The sequence below is a fragment of the Polistes dominula genome, unplaced genomic scaffold (genome assembly GCF_049000335.1).
Source record: "Polistes dominula isolate Pdom_NZ unplaced genomic scaffold, Pdom_raw_medaka scaffold_35, whole genome shotgun sequence".
Classification (NCBI taxonomy): domain Eukaryota; kingdom Metazoa; phylum Arthropoda; class Insecta; order Hymenoptera; family Vespidae; genus Polistes; species Polistes dominula.
Genome location: NW_028300968.1, coordinates 1,674,328 through 1,686,669, shown reverse-complemented (window position 1 = coordinate 1,686,669; position 12,342 = coordinate 1,674,328). Strand labels below are relative to the sequence as shown.

The following is a 12,342-nucleotide window of genomic DNA, read 5'->3' as shown; positions in this document are numbered from 1 at the left end:
ATCTTGAGATTTTCACTAATTCGACGTGTGCACCGTTAAATTGTTGCTCTCGTTGTATATTTGTTGTTGTTGTAATTGTTGTTTCAAATTAACTTCTTGACTACCCAAACTCTTCCAATCTTTTCTAGATTCTTCTCTTTTTAAGAAAAGAGAGTTGGATGAAGAAGAAAACAATGTCTCGTTCAATGAATTATTCTAAGTTCTTTTACACAGTGCACAAGATTTATTTGACGAAGAAAGTTCGATACTTCTTCCTTTTTTTTTTTATTTTCTTTTTTTATTTATTTATTTATTTTTTAATCAACTCACGTGCAACTCGTTTCACACGTCGTTATTATTTGTAAAAACTCTCACAAGTCCTTTTTTCTTTCTCTTCAACGAAATGATATAAGAACAAACCAAGTAAAATGTTCTTTTAAATCGTATTTTACTATAATTCATATATTTTATACATATAATATATGTGTACATATATATATATATATTTATATATTATAATATATAAAATATAAATTTGTAATTATAGAAAAACCAAAAGAGAGAGTATAAATGAAGAAAAATAAACAGTCTCGGTTTAAAATAACACACGAAAAATATATATATATATATAGATATATATATATATATTCGTTGTTCCACTATTATTAACTGATAGAGGAAGCACGAGATCTAAGCTTTACTTGAGTAACTTCAAACACGTCAACTCTCCTCGAAGTCTAGCGATATAATGATTCTGTGCTTTCGTTTCTGAGCAACTTCGGCGGCCGCACGTTTCTATCCCCCACTCCCATCCCCACCAAGTATGCGCGCGCAACGCGTGACCGAAGTTAACGTGAGGTAGTGGGGAATAAAGGGAAGCGGACAGTGGAGAAATCCCCACTTTCGAGGACTACCCCCCCCCACTAACCTCCCCCGACAACCCCACTTTTTCCTCAACCCAATATCGGCGTTCGAACCGAAGGGAAACCGACGGGAACCGAGTTTATCCGTCGTCTTCGTCGTACCCAGTTGCCCACGTTTATTTGTGTGCGTGTACTGCAACCCTCTCCCCTTTCCTCACCTTCATCTTCTACTTTTTTCCCCTTACCTATCCCTACTCCTTTCCCTTCCTACTTCTCGAGAAATGCACGCGTTCGCAACGTTGTAAATTTACCGGTTAGGGTCAAGCGGGCTAAAGACACCAACTACGAAAATCAAAAAAGAAAAAGAGAAAGAGAAAGAGACACAGGGAGAAAGAAAACTATCCTCTTTTAATTTTAATTTTAATTTTTTTTTTCTTTCTCTCTTTTTACGTTTTTACTTTTAGACGAAAATTTCGCCAAGAAAAAAAAAAATGCAATTTTTTAAGATTGACTAATTTTAAACGTATTTTAAATAAATATACTACTACTCTATTTGACAAATATAAATTTGTAAAAATTACGAAATTATTATTTCTTGATAAATTGTAATCAAAAATTATATATAAGTGTATTATATAGAACAAGTCAATAACTATTCATGTATGCGATTCTGATAATAAATAAATTGACTAATTAAATTAAATTTAAATAATCCAATATTCAAAACTAAACGAAACTACTACTACTACTACTACTACTACTACGTGACAAATATAAAATATTTGTAATAGATTTGTAAACAAACTTTCTCCAATGTTTAATACAAATTAAACGCACGATTTGAATTTGTTAAAATTACGAAATTATTTAACGACAAATTGTTACAAAATTATATATCAATATATAAATATAGAACAAATTAATAACTAATCATGTATGCAATTGTAACAAACACTAAATAAATAAATAAATAAATAAATAAATATAAAAAAAATAAAATTAAAATATTGTCTTTTAAAACGTGCCCTACAAAAGGACACTCCTCATATCTATCTCTCCCTTACACATACATACATATGTACACATATAAAATGTATTTAGTTATTTTTTTTTTTGTCTTTTTCTTTCTTCTTCATTTTCTTCATTTTTCTTTCTTTTTATTTTTTCTTGTCTTTTTTTGTCCTTTTACTCTTTCTCTCTGTTATTCTTTCTTTCTCTTATCTCTCAAATGATGACGCATCGGTTATGGTTGAAGAGAAACACGTTGAAGGAAAAGAAGGAGAGAGAGAGAGAGAGAGAGAGAGAGAAAAAGGAGGAATGAGAGAGAAAGGAAGGGCAGAGAAGAGAGAAAGAGAGAGAGAGTAAGAGAGGGGGAAAGAGGGGGGGGAGAAGAGAGAGAGTAACAGACTCGCGCGCGCACAGATTTCGCACATCGGCTTATTGCTTCTATCTCACTCTCTCTCTCTCTCTCACTCTCTTTTTCTTTTTATTTCTCTCTCTCGCTCTCTCTTTCTGTCTGTCTTTTTCTCTCTCTCTCTCTTTTCTCCTCCAACGCACTGGCGCGTTCCTGCGCACGCTTCTGAACGCGCGTATGACACTCGTCGAACGTAACTGCGTAGTTTGCGAGGGGGAGGGTAACGTTACTCTCTTCGGACCGCCTTCCGAGGGTTTCTGGGACGTTTAGTTTCGTATTTGTGTGTATTTGTCCTCTATGTGGTATGTGTATGTATATATTTTCTGTATATTTATATATGTATTTGTCTTTCGTACGATGGATGGATGGATGTATCACCCGACATTCGTTATCTTTTAACGTTCCTACTTCGATGCTTTAACCAAAACAGCCTTGAAAATCTAATCGAAAATATTATATTCATGGTGGTTGGTAATATAACAAAATGTTTTGTTGCTCTTTTTTGTCTTTTAGTTATTTTTCTTTTTTTTTTTAATTTTTAATTTTTAATTTTTATTTATATTTTGATTAATTATGATTTGAATTGTAACGAGACACTTTGATTTGAATTGATTTAATTAATGGAAAATAAATGTTGTGTAGATTTTATTAGTCACACAAGAGACACAAATCGTTAATTCGTTAATTTGAAAAGATAATGTGTAATAATCATGTGTTTCCTAATTTTGTTTTTTTTTTTTTTAATTTATACTTATTAATTATTAATGGAATTTTAATGACAATTTAATTTGAATAGATTTCTATTTTCTATGTTTATATGTTCTGTAGATTTGATTAGTCACACAACAACACAAATCGTTAATTCGTTAATTTGAAAAAGAATCAGTATAATAACCATGTGTTTCCTATTTTTTTATTTTACTAATATTTATTTAATAATAATTTGAACTGTAATTGACACTTTGATTTATCTATATTTTTATTTTCTATTTTTATATGTTTTGTAGATTTTGTCAAACAACCAAGACACAACTCATTAATTCCTTAATTTGAAAAGATAATGTGTAATAATCATGTGTCTCCTAATTTTGTTCTTCATTTATTTATGCTTATTAATTATAAATTGAATTTTAATGACAATTTAATTTGAATAGATTTTTATATGTTCTGTAGATTTTGTCAAACAACCAAGACATCATTAATAGACATCGTTGTTTAGATTTTGTTAGTCACACTAAGAGACACAAATCGTTAATTCGTTAATTTGAAAAGATAATGTTTAATAACCAGAAGTGATATATTAAAAGACACTTTTTCCTCTTATCATATTCGATTATCATTCTTCGTTTTTACTTCTTCGATAATTCAGATCACACATCATATCTTTTAGATAAGATCGTTAGATATTACATACTTTACTTTTCTTTTTCTTTTTGGAAATGCAACGATCTGTAATTTTGGAGAAAACAAAAAGAAAAAAGTAACAAATTATAATATATACATATATATTATACTTATATATATTAATTTAAAGTATATATATATATAAAACTATAATATAGTATAGTATATATACTGTAAAAATATATATAAGTATAATATATACATCTATATATTAGGTCGTCCCAAAAGTTTCTGTAATTTTTTAAATAATTTTACATACACACAATATTTTTTATATTGAATAATATAAGTATACAGTATATTGAATATACAGTAAAGAAAAATTAATAATATAGAATACAATCCATATTATTTAGTAAAATAATATAAAAAATATTACGTACAACTTAATATTAATATATATAATAATATAATTAGTATACCGTATTGAATATACAGTAAAGAAAAATTATACAGAATACTATCAATATTATTTAATAAAATAACATAAAAAATATTAAGTGCAACTTTTATCACCAAAAAAAAAAATTAAGAAATATTCTGGACGACCTAATATATCTGTATATATATATATTATATAATAATAATAATAATATTTAATTAAAAATATGAATATGTACAACGTTAAGTATTGCGTGTTCTAATCACAATTTTATGATTTATAGTTCAATCGTTTGTACGACGATTTGTGTGACGTCATTCATCGGCACGTAATAATTGGCCTATTGACAATTCATTTTTGTTCATTTTCAGTTTCATTTTCATCATGGTTTATATATATTTTTTGGTTTCTATGAGTGAATATCAAAGCTCGTAAAAGAGAGAGACAAAAAGAAAACGAGTGAGTGAGAAAAAGATACGTGTTCTAATGTTCGTTATCATCGTACTCGTGTCAATCACGAATTTTATGATTTTTTGTAACACACATATACACATTGATTACAGATAATGCAAATAAAAAAAAAAAAAAATAAAAAATAAAAAATAAAAAAAGCTTAATGAAAGCAAAAATATGATCAAATTTCAGAAATACCGTCTTGTGGTAATAATTTAAACAAGTTCGGGTTAAAAGACGATGAAACGAACGAACGGTAATAAAACTGGTTTTCCGTGACAAAGTAACCGTACTCGAATGTGTACTGTATGTATGTACATATATATATGTGTATGTTTGTGTATATATGCATCGATCTCAGTTTCTATCGCGTTGCTTTAACGACCCACTTGAATCAATCTGCTGGGTACTAGATGCATTCACCGTTCAGTTTATATGTATACGTGTTTCTAATACTAATAGTTAAACTAGACACACATAGATAATATATATATATATATATATATATATATATATATATATATATATATATATATACATATACATATTGTACATATATGTTTCTTTATAATGATAAGAATGAGTATAAAGAACAGATTAATAGCAAAAGAAAACCAAAGAGACATTGTCATTGGATTATTGGCCTATGAGAATTTAAAAGCCAGGTGAATCTTTTCATACACACAACACACATACATTTAAATGTGATATTGCACAACATATAGATGATATGTAATAATATAAATAAATAAGACACACATGTTGAATTTAATTAGAATCGTTTGTACTCACGTAATATCAAGAAAATGTAACTTTTGTGATATTTTTCCTACTTCTTCCAGATTGTCTTTCTTATTTTGAATTATTCTTTTAATCTTTGTATACTTGTAATGTTGTAATCTGTAACGTATATGAATGTTTAGATTAATGATAATATTTAAATATAATATTAACAGATAGGAAGGAAAATTTGAATTAAAGAAGTATACTTACATTGTTTCAATATTTAATAATTTTTTTTTATATTCTTCAGACAAAATTGTCTATTTTGGATTATACTTTTAATCCTTCTCTATACTCGTATTATAATCTGTAACATATGAATATTAAGATTACATTAATGATGATATTTAAAAATATTAATAGATAAGAACATTTTAATTAAACTTAGGTATACTTACATCAAAATTTTGGATTGTTCGTCAATCCTTGTTTTACTTCGTATTCGTACCTGTAACATAATATAATAATTTTGTTAGTTTTTTAAAAATATTTTTCTAATTCTATTTATAATTAAGTTTCCATTATTTGCAATATATAAATGTTATAAAAAATGTTCAATGTTCCTCTATAATATTCCTATTTGATTTTATTTATTTTTTCTATAATACAGTTTAACACGTTTCTTGCCAAACCCTTTTTATCTGACTTGTCAACCAGGCTATTTAATTTAGCTTTAATAAAATCAACCATTATATGTAATTATTAATTATTATAAATATTAAAACAAACTGTAACAAAATAATTGATTCGTTCTATACTGTATTTTGTACATACTTTGTTTTATACTGTATTTACTGCTTAATTTGTAAACAAACTTATGTGCTTTGTTTTATACTGCATTTGCTGCTTAATTTCTAAACAAACTTATGTGCTTTGTTCTAAACTGCATTTTGTACATACTTTGTTTTATACTGCATTTACTGCTTAACTTGTAAACAAACTTATGTGCTTTGTTCTAAACTGCATTTTGTACATACTTAGTTTTATACTGCATTTACTGTTTAACTTGTAAACAAACTTATGTGCTTTGTTCTAAACTGCATTTTGTACATACTTTGTTTTATACTGCATTTACTGCTTAACTTGTAAACAAACTTATGTGCTTTGTTTTATACTACATTTACTGCTTAACTTGTAAACAAACTTATGTGCTTTATTCATCATATTTATGTCATCATGTTAGTCATCATATTTAAAATAAAATAATCTTTTTCTACAATCATACATATCAAAACTATTCTTTCTCTTTTTATTTTTTTATTTTTTTTTATTTTAAATCTTAAGGAAGAAAAAAAACAGAACGAAGTGTATTTATAAATTTTATCTATCACAAACTACGATTATTGATAAATCTTATAACGATGTGAAAGAAAGAAGAAAACTACTTATCTTATCTTTAAATCTAAAATTTCAAACAATCAATTTAAAACGATCAAAAATCATTTTTCTAGACGGACTTTGATCGTACAAAATTAAATATTAAATACTCGATTTAAAAAGAAACAAACAAATTATTTTCTTTACATAAAGTGTCTCAAAAAAAAGAAAAAAAAGAAAAAGTAAATAAAAAAGAAAAAGAAAAAAAAAACAAATGTTTTATCTATTACAAATGACGCAATACACGAAGCAATTTCTAATCAAAGATAGGAGAAGGGGAACAACAAATAATAAAACGAAAAGAAAAAAGAAAAAGAAAAAATAGACAGTAGTTAAAAATGAGAATTAACAAATAAAAAAAACTAAAAACAAAAAGAAACTTTAGTTAATTTCAATAGAAATGGACAATAAAATTTTTCAAAAAAAAAAAAAAGAAAAAATACAAAAAAATAAAAAAAAAGTACAGTAATGTAAAAAATTTGTTCACGATTCGAAGATCAATTATCACAAATGATAATAATAACACGTGTCTGCTTATTTTAGTAAAACTTTTAAAAAGAAAACGTACCAACTTTTGGAAGTGAAGTTACTAGAAAAAAAAAAAGAAAAGAAAAGAAAAAGTAAAAAAAAAGAAAACCATTATCACATCCCTTAAAGACGCATAACGGATAAGAAAATAAGTTTTACAAATGGATGGATGAGGTGGATGAGGTGGGAGGATGTGGTGGTTGGTATCGATCCACTAGCGGTGAGATTTAAAACCGGTAGCCACTCTGTACCGCGTGGAACTGATTCTGTATGTATGTGTGTGTGTGTACATGTGTATATTTTTAGAACGACCACCGTGGTCGCGTGGGCGGTTTGTTGGTTGCTGGTCAACGGTTCAGAAACTCGTGTTACTTTGTTTCGAGCTTATGCACTCTCATCGCAACGATCATCCCTGTCGAGATGCAAAGACTTGTCTCCCCTCCTATCCTTCTCCTTCACCTCCTTCTTTTCTTCCTCCTACTCCTCCTCATCCACCTCCTCATCTCATCCTCCTCTTCGAACCACCATCAACACGTAAGATTTTTCTTACGCACACTTCATCGTTTCAAATGTGTTGTGTAGTATCTTGTAAATTGGTGGATTACCATTGACAACAAAATCTTAATAGAAACAATATTCATAAGATAATATAACATATTCATAAGATAATATGCATGAGATGATAATGTTGTTTAAGGTAGTTAAAAGTTAGAATTACATTTAATTTTTTAATTGTTAAATTAAATTTCAAATCAGTTATTTAATTAATTTAATTTGAAGATATTCGAATCTTGAATATTCCATCGTTTTTTTTTTTTTTTAAGTATTTATCAAGTGTATATTGAATAATAAAATGAAAAGTGTATAATTTATGTCTTGTTTTTTTTTTTTTTTTTTTTTTTTTTTTTCAAAGAATAATAATATTATTATTAATTAAGATTTTTAATAAAAGATTTATTGAAGATTATTTAAGATTTTCTAATTATAATAAAATATTATTGTAATTATATTAAATAACATATACATTACAATTATTATGAAGTGTTAATTAAATAATAAAATGAAAAGTATATAAAATCTATCTTGTTGTTTTTTTTTCAAAAAATAATAATATTATTAATAATTATGATTTTTAATAAAGAAATGTATTAAAGATTAATTAAGATTTTCCAATTATAATAAAATATTATTTTAATTATATTAAATATATATTACAATTATTATTGAGTGTTAAATAATAAAAAGAAAATTGCATAATATATGTCTTGTTGTTTTTTTTTTTCAAAAAATAATAATATTATTAATAATTATGATTTTTAATAAAGAAATGTATTAAAGATTAATTCAGATTTTCTGATTATATTAAAAAATATTATTTGAATTCGTATGAAAAATAATTATCATCAAATTATTTCAAACTTGTTGTGTTGATTAACGTTCACGAAAATTATGTGATAGAATTGTTTTGTATTTAAATAAAAAAAAAAAAAAAAAAAAAAAAAAAACCCAAGAAATAGAAAGAAGAAAGTGCTTAATGATTTTCTAAGTTTATTCTTTGTCTATATTGTATATTTGTCTTTATTGATCTAGACAGTCATACGAGATAATTCGTATTACATCGTATGATCGTTGTAAAGGATCGTATGATCACTGTTTATAGGAAGCCAGTACATACAGATTATTTATATTGATACCAACTGATTAGATAAGGATCTAACTTTTTTTATATATGTATTGTGGTCTGAAGAATACAATTTCTAGGACACAAGGGAGAAAGGGGGGAAGAAAGAGGAGACATTTGTTGTTTAAATTCCATGATTTTCATCAATTTTTTTGATTATCAATTTGAAAGTACCTTTAAATCATCGATTAACAACACTTTGTTATGCAATTACATTTGGTATTTGTATTAAAAAAAAAAAAAAAAATGCATTATGCAATTTCATAATTGTTTTAAATTACAAATTAATATTTCAAGAGAAAAAAAACTATGAATTTTTGTTAATAACTTTTATCTAATTTTCATTAAAATGTAATCTCAATCTTTCTAAATTAAATGATGGTTTTAATTGAATATTTTTTGTATATGGTTTATTGATTATAAAATAAAATTAAAAAAATAATAATAATAATAATAATAATGTTTAACCTGTTAACCAGGCAGGGTGTATAAATAAATAATAAAATAATAAATATAACACAAACTGAAATAATAAAAAATAATATAATAAAAGAATAAATAATAAAAAATAAAATAATAAAATAATAAATAATAAAAGTAATAATAATGAAAAAAAATAATAGAATATAATAAATAATAAAAATGTAATTTGATATATTTTCAAAATGTGTGAATTCAAGTAAAAACAAACAAATAAAAATATATCAAATGATATTGGCATTGAATTAAGAGAAATAAATGTAATCGATTAGAAATGTCTATGATAAAATTAAAGCATTAGAAAATATTAGAAGGTTAACGAACAAGATCAATGCAGGTAAGTTTTAGAGATAGAAAAACTGGAACATTACGAAAGGTGAGTAAACTTGTCTGCTGCTACGTTCATACGTTCGTTCATATGTTGTCGATGCCACGAATTGCGGTACGTTATCATTTTTTATCAGTTTTATTCGTACGTTAACCCCATATGATCGAAAGGTTCATCGAACGTGATTAGAGTACGAAATTGTTCATAATGCAATTTGATGACCATCATTTTTTCTTTTCTTTCCATTTCATTTCCTTTCTTTTTCTACATACATATATAATAACATTTATATACATATATATAACGTATACATATATATATATATATATATATATATATATATATATATATATATATATATATATATATATATATATATATTATATCAATAATATAATATAATTATTATAATTTAATTATAATTAATTATTTTAATATTAATTATTATAATATTAATTTAATATAATAATATTAATAATAATAATAATTATTATTTAATTAAAATTAATTAATATTATAAAATAATAATATAATATAATATTTTTTACAATAATATAAAATAACTAAGTTAAAATAATTAATAATATAAAATGTATTATATATTATATACTTAAATATATATATGTATACGTTTCCTACATACGTAAATAAAGATAAGAAAAATAAAAAAAAATAAAAAAAAGAGTAGACGGTGGGGGGGGAATTAAAATTTCATTTACAAAAACAGGAAATATACGAAATTCCAATCGACTTAAAATTATTATTATTTTTTTTTTCTAACATTTATTCCTGTCAATTTAATATAATAAACAAAACAAAAAACAGAAAATATGTTTTTCTCAGCCCAAGAAGTAAAAAAAAAGGGGAGGGGGTTGTGGTGGTGTTAAAGGGGGGGGGGAAAGGGAGGGAGGGAGGAAATGATCTAGGAAACGACCTTCACTGATGTGAGTGATTCTCAACAGGAAATAACACACACACACAAAAGGGTTTTATAATAAAGATAATAAATGGTAAAAAAACATTGTACGAGAGATATTATACCATGAAAATTGATCGTCATTTATTCGATGAATGATTTAAAAAAAAAAAAAAAAAAGTTTATCAACACGTTACTACTAAGGACGGCTATAATCGTCTAATCCTCGTATTACAAAGTACAATCGTCAAATTAAAAAAATTGTACAACAACGTGCGTAACTTTGTCATCATGGTGTTCTAAGAAGAAAATCTAATCATTTCGATTCACAAATCTTTCGATAATTATTTAATAAATTATTAACAAAAATAATAAAACAAACAAAAAGTTCAATCAATCTCGAGTAAATAAATTTGGAAAACTTCTGAACACCTATACCTTGACTTTTCTAATAATAATAAAAAGATAATCAGAGGAAGAAGGTGGGGTGGGTGGGGTTGAAGGAGGGAGGGGGGCTGAGGGTGAGGATACAGTTGCGACCACGTTTTCGCGATAGATAAGAAAAGAAAAATGGCGGTTAGACATCGAAATTCGATTACCGTCGTACGCGCTTACATTGCATCGTGGTGCATAAACAGTGCTTCTTATCGCTGATAAAATGCAACCTATACGTGGTCAGTATATATATGTATATATTTATATGGTGTTGTGTATGGGAACACGAGAAAGATAGAAAGAGAAAGAGAAATAAAAAATATGATCGGAAGAGAAACAGACAGACACAGTGTTTTAAATGATAAAGTTTCGCGTATGTAAGCATTTGAAAAATATAATATTCCAACACTTGTGTGCAAAAGTAAAGAATAAACACATATATATGTATGTATGTATGTATAGATTTATCATACAAGGAAAATGAAGGGGGGTTGAGGGTGGAGGGCTACTAAGAGAAGGATGAGGAGGAGGATGAGGAGAAGGAGGAGGAGAAGGAGGAGGAGGAGGAGGAGAAGGACAAAAACTAATATCTGTAATTTGATATTTTCTTCTTTCACATGGAGTTTAGTGTTGGTCGTTTTCGCTTGGAGAGTAAGTAGTAGTCGTCAGGAGACTTTACTTCTTCTCTCGTTGTTCGTAGAAGTCACGAACCTTTCGAGAGAAAAAGAGAGAAAGAGAGAGAGAGTGAGGGAGGGAGAGAGAGAGAGAGAGAGAGAGAGAGAGAGAATGAGAGAGTAATACTAGTTACTTACGTGTTCTCGCGAACCGATCATTTGCGTCGTTTAAAACAAATCTCAATGTCAAAGTAAAAGGAAAGTAACTTATATCAAATGATCAAAGTCTTTTATACCAACTTGTTAAAACGACGTATCGTATATACGAATTGTTTGAAATAAATGTTAAATCACAGTGGTGGGATTTGGTGATATTTGTTGCAATGAACTTTCGAATTTCTTAATGCCAATTAATAATAATATTAATAATAATAATAATTATTATTATTATAATATTATATACTTATATGTAATTGTAATATCAAAATTGAACAAAGTACATTAATTTTTGTATAAATGAAAAATGATTGATAATTAATTAATAATGTTATATGACAATGTTATATATAATTTATATGTTATTAATAATATTATAATTTATATGTGATTAATAATGTTATATATATATATTGTATGCTATTATATATTATTAATAATGTGTATGTTATGTATATGTATTATATATGTCATTAATAATATTATAAT

The 12,342-nt window shown here is 26.0% G+C and overlaps 1 protein-coding gene across 1 annotated transcript in view; it reads right to left on the bottom strand.

Annotated features, from left to right (window-relative positions):
* LOC107072900 (uncharacterized) overlaps positions 1 to 6,261 on the bottom strand; it is a 37,134-nt gene extending 30,873 nt beyond the window's left edge. The window contains exons 1-3 of the mRNA XM_089173207.1: positions 5,677 to 6,261; positions 5,489 to 5,585; positions 5,288 to 5,395 (exon numbers count right to left, since the gene is read on the bottom strand). The gene's annotated coding sequence lies outside the window, so the exon portion shown is untranslated. The remainder of the gene's footprint in view (positions 1 to 5,287; positions 5,396 to 5,488; positions 5,586 to 5,676) is intronic.
* Positions 6,262 to 12,342: the final 6,081 nt, after the last annotated feature.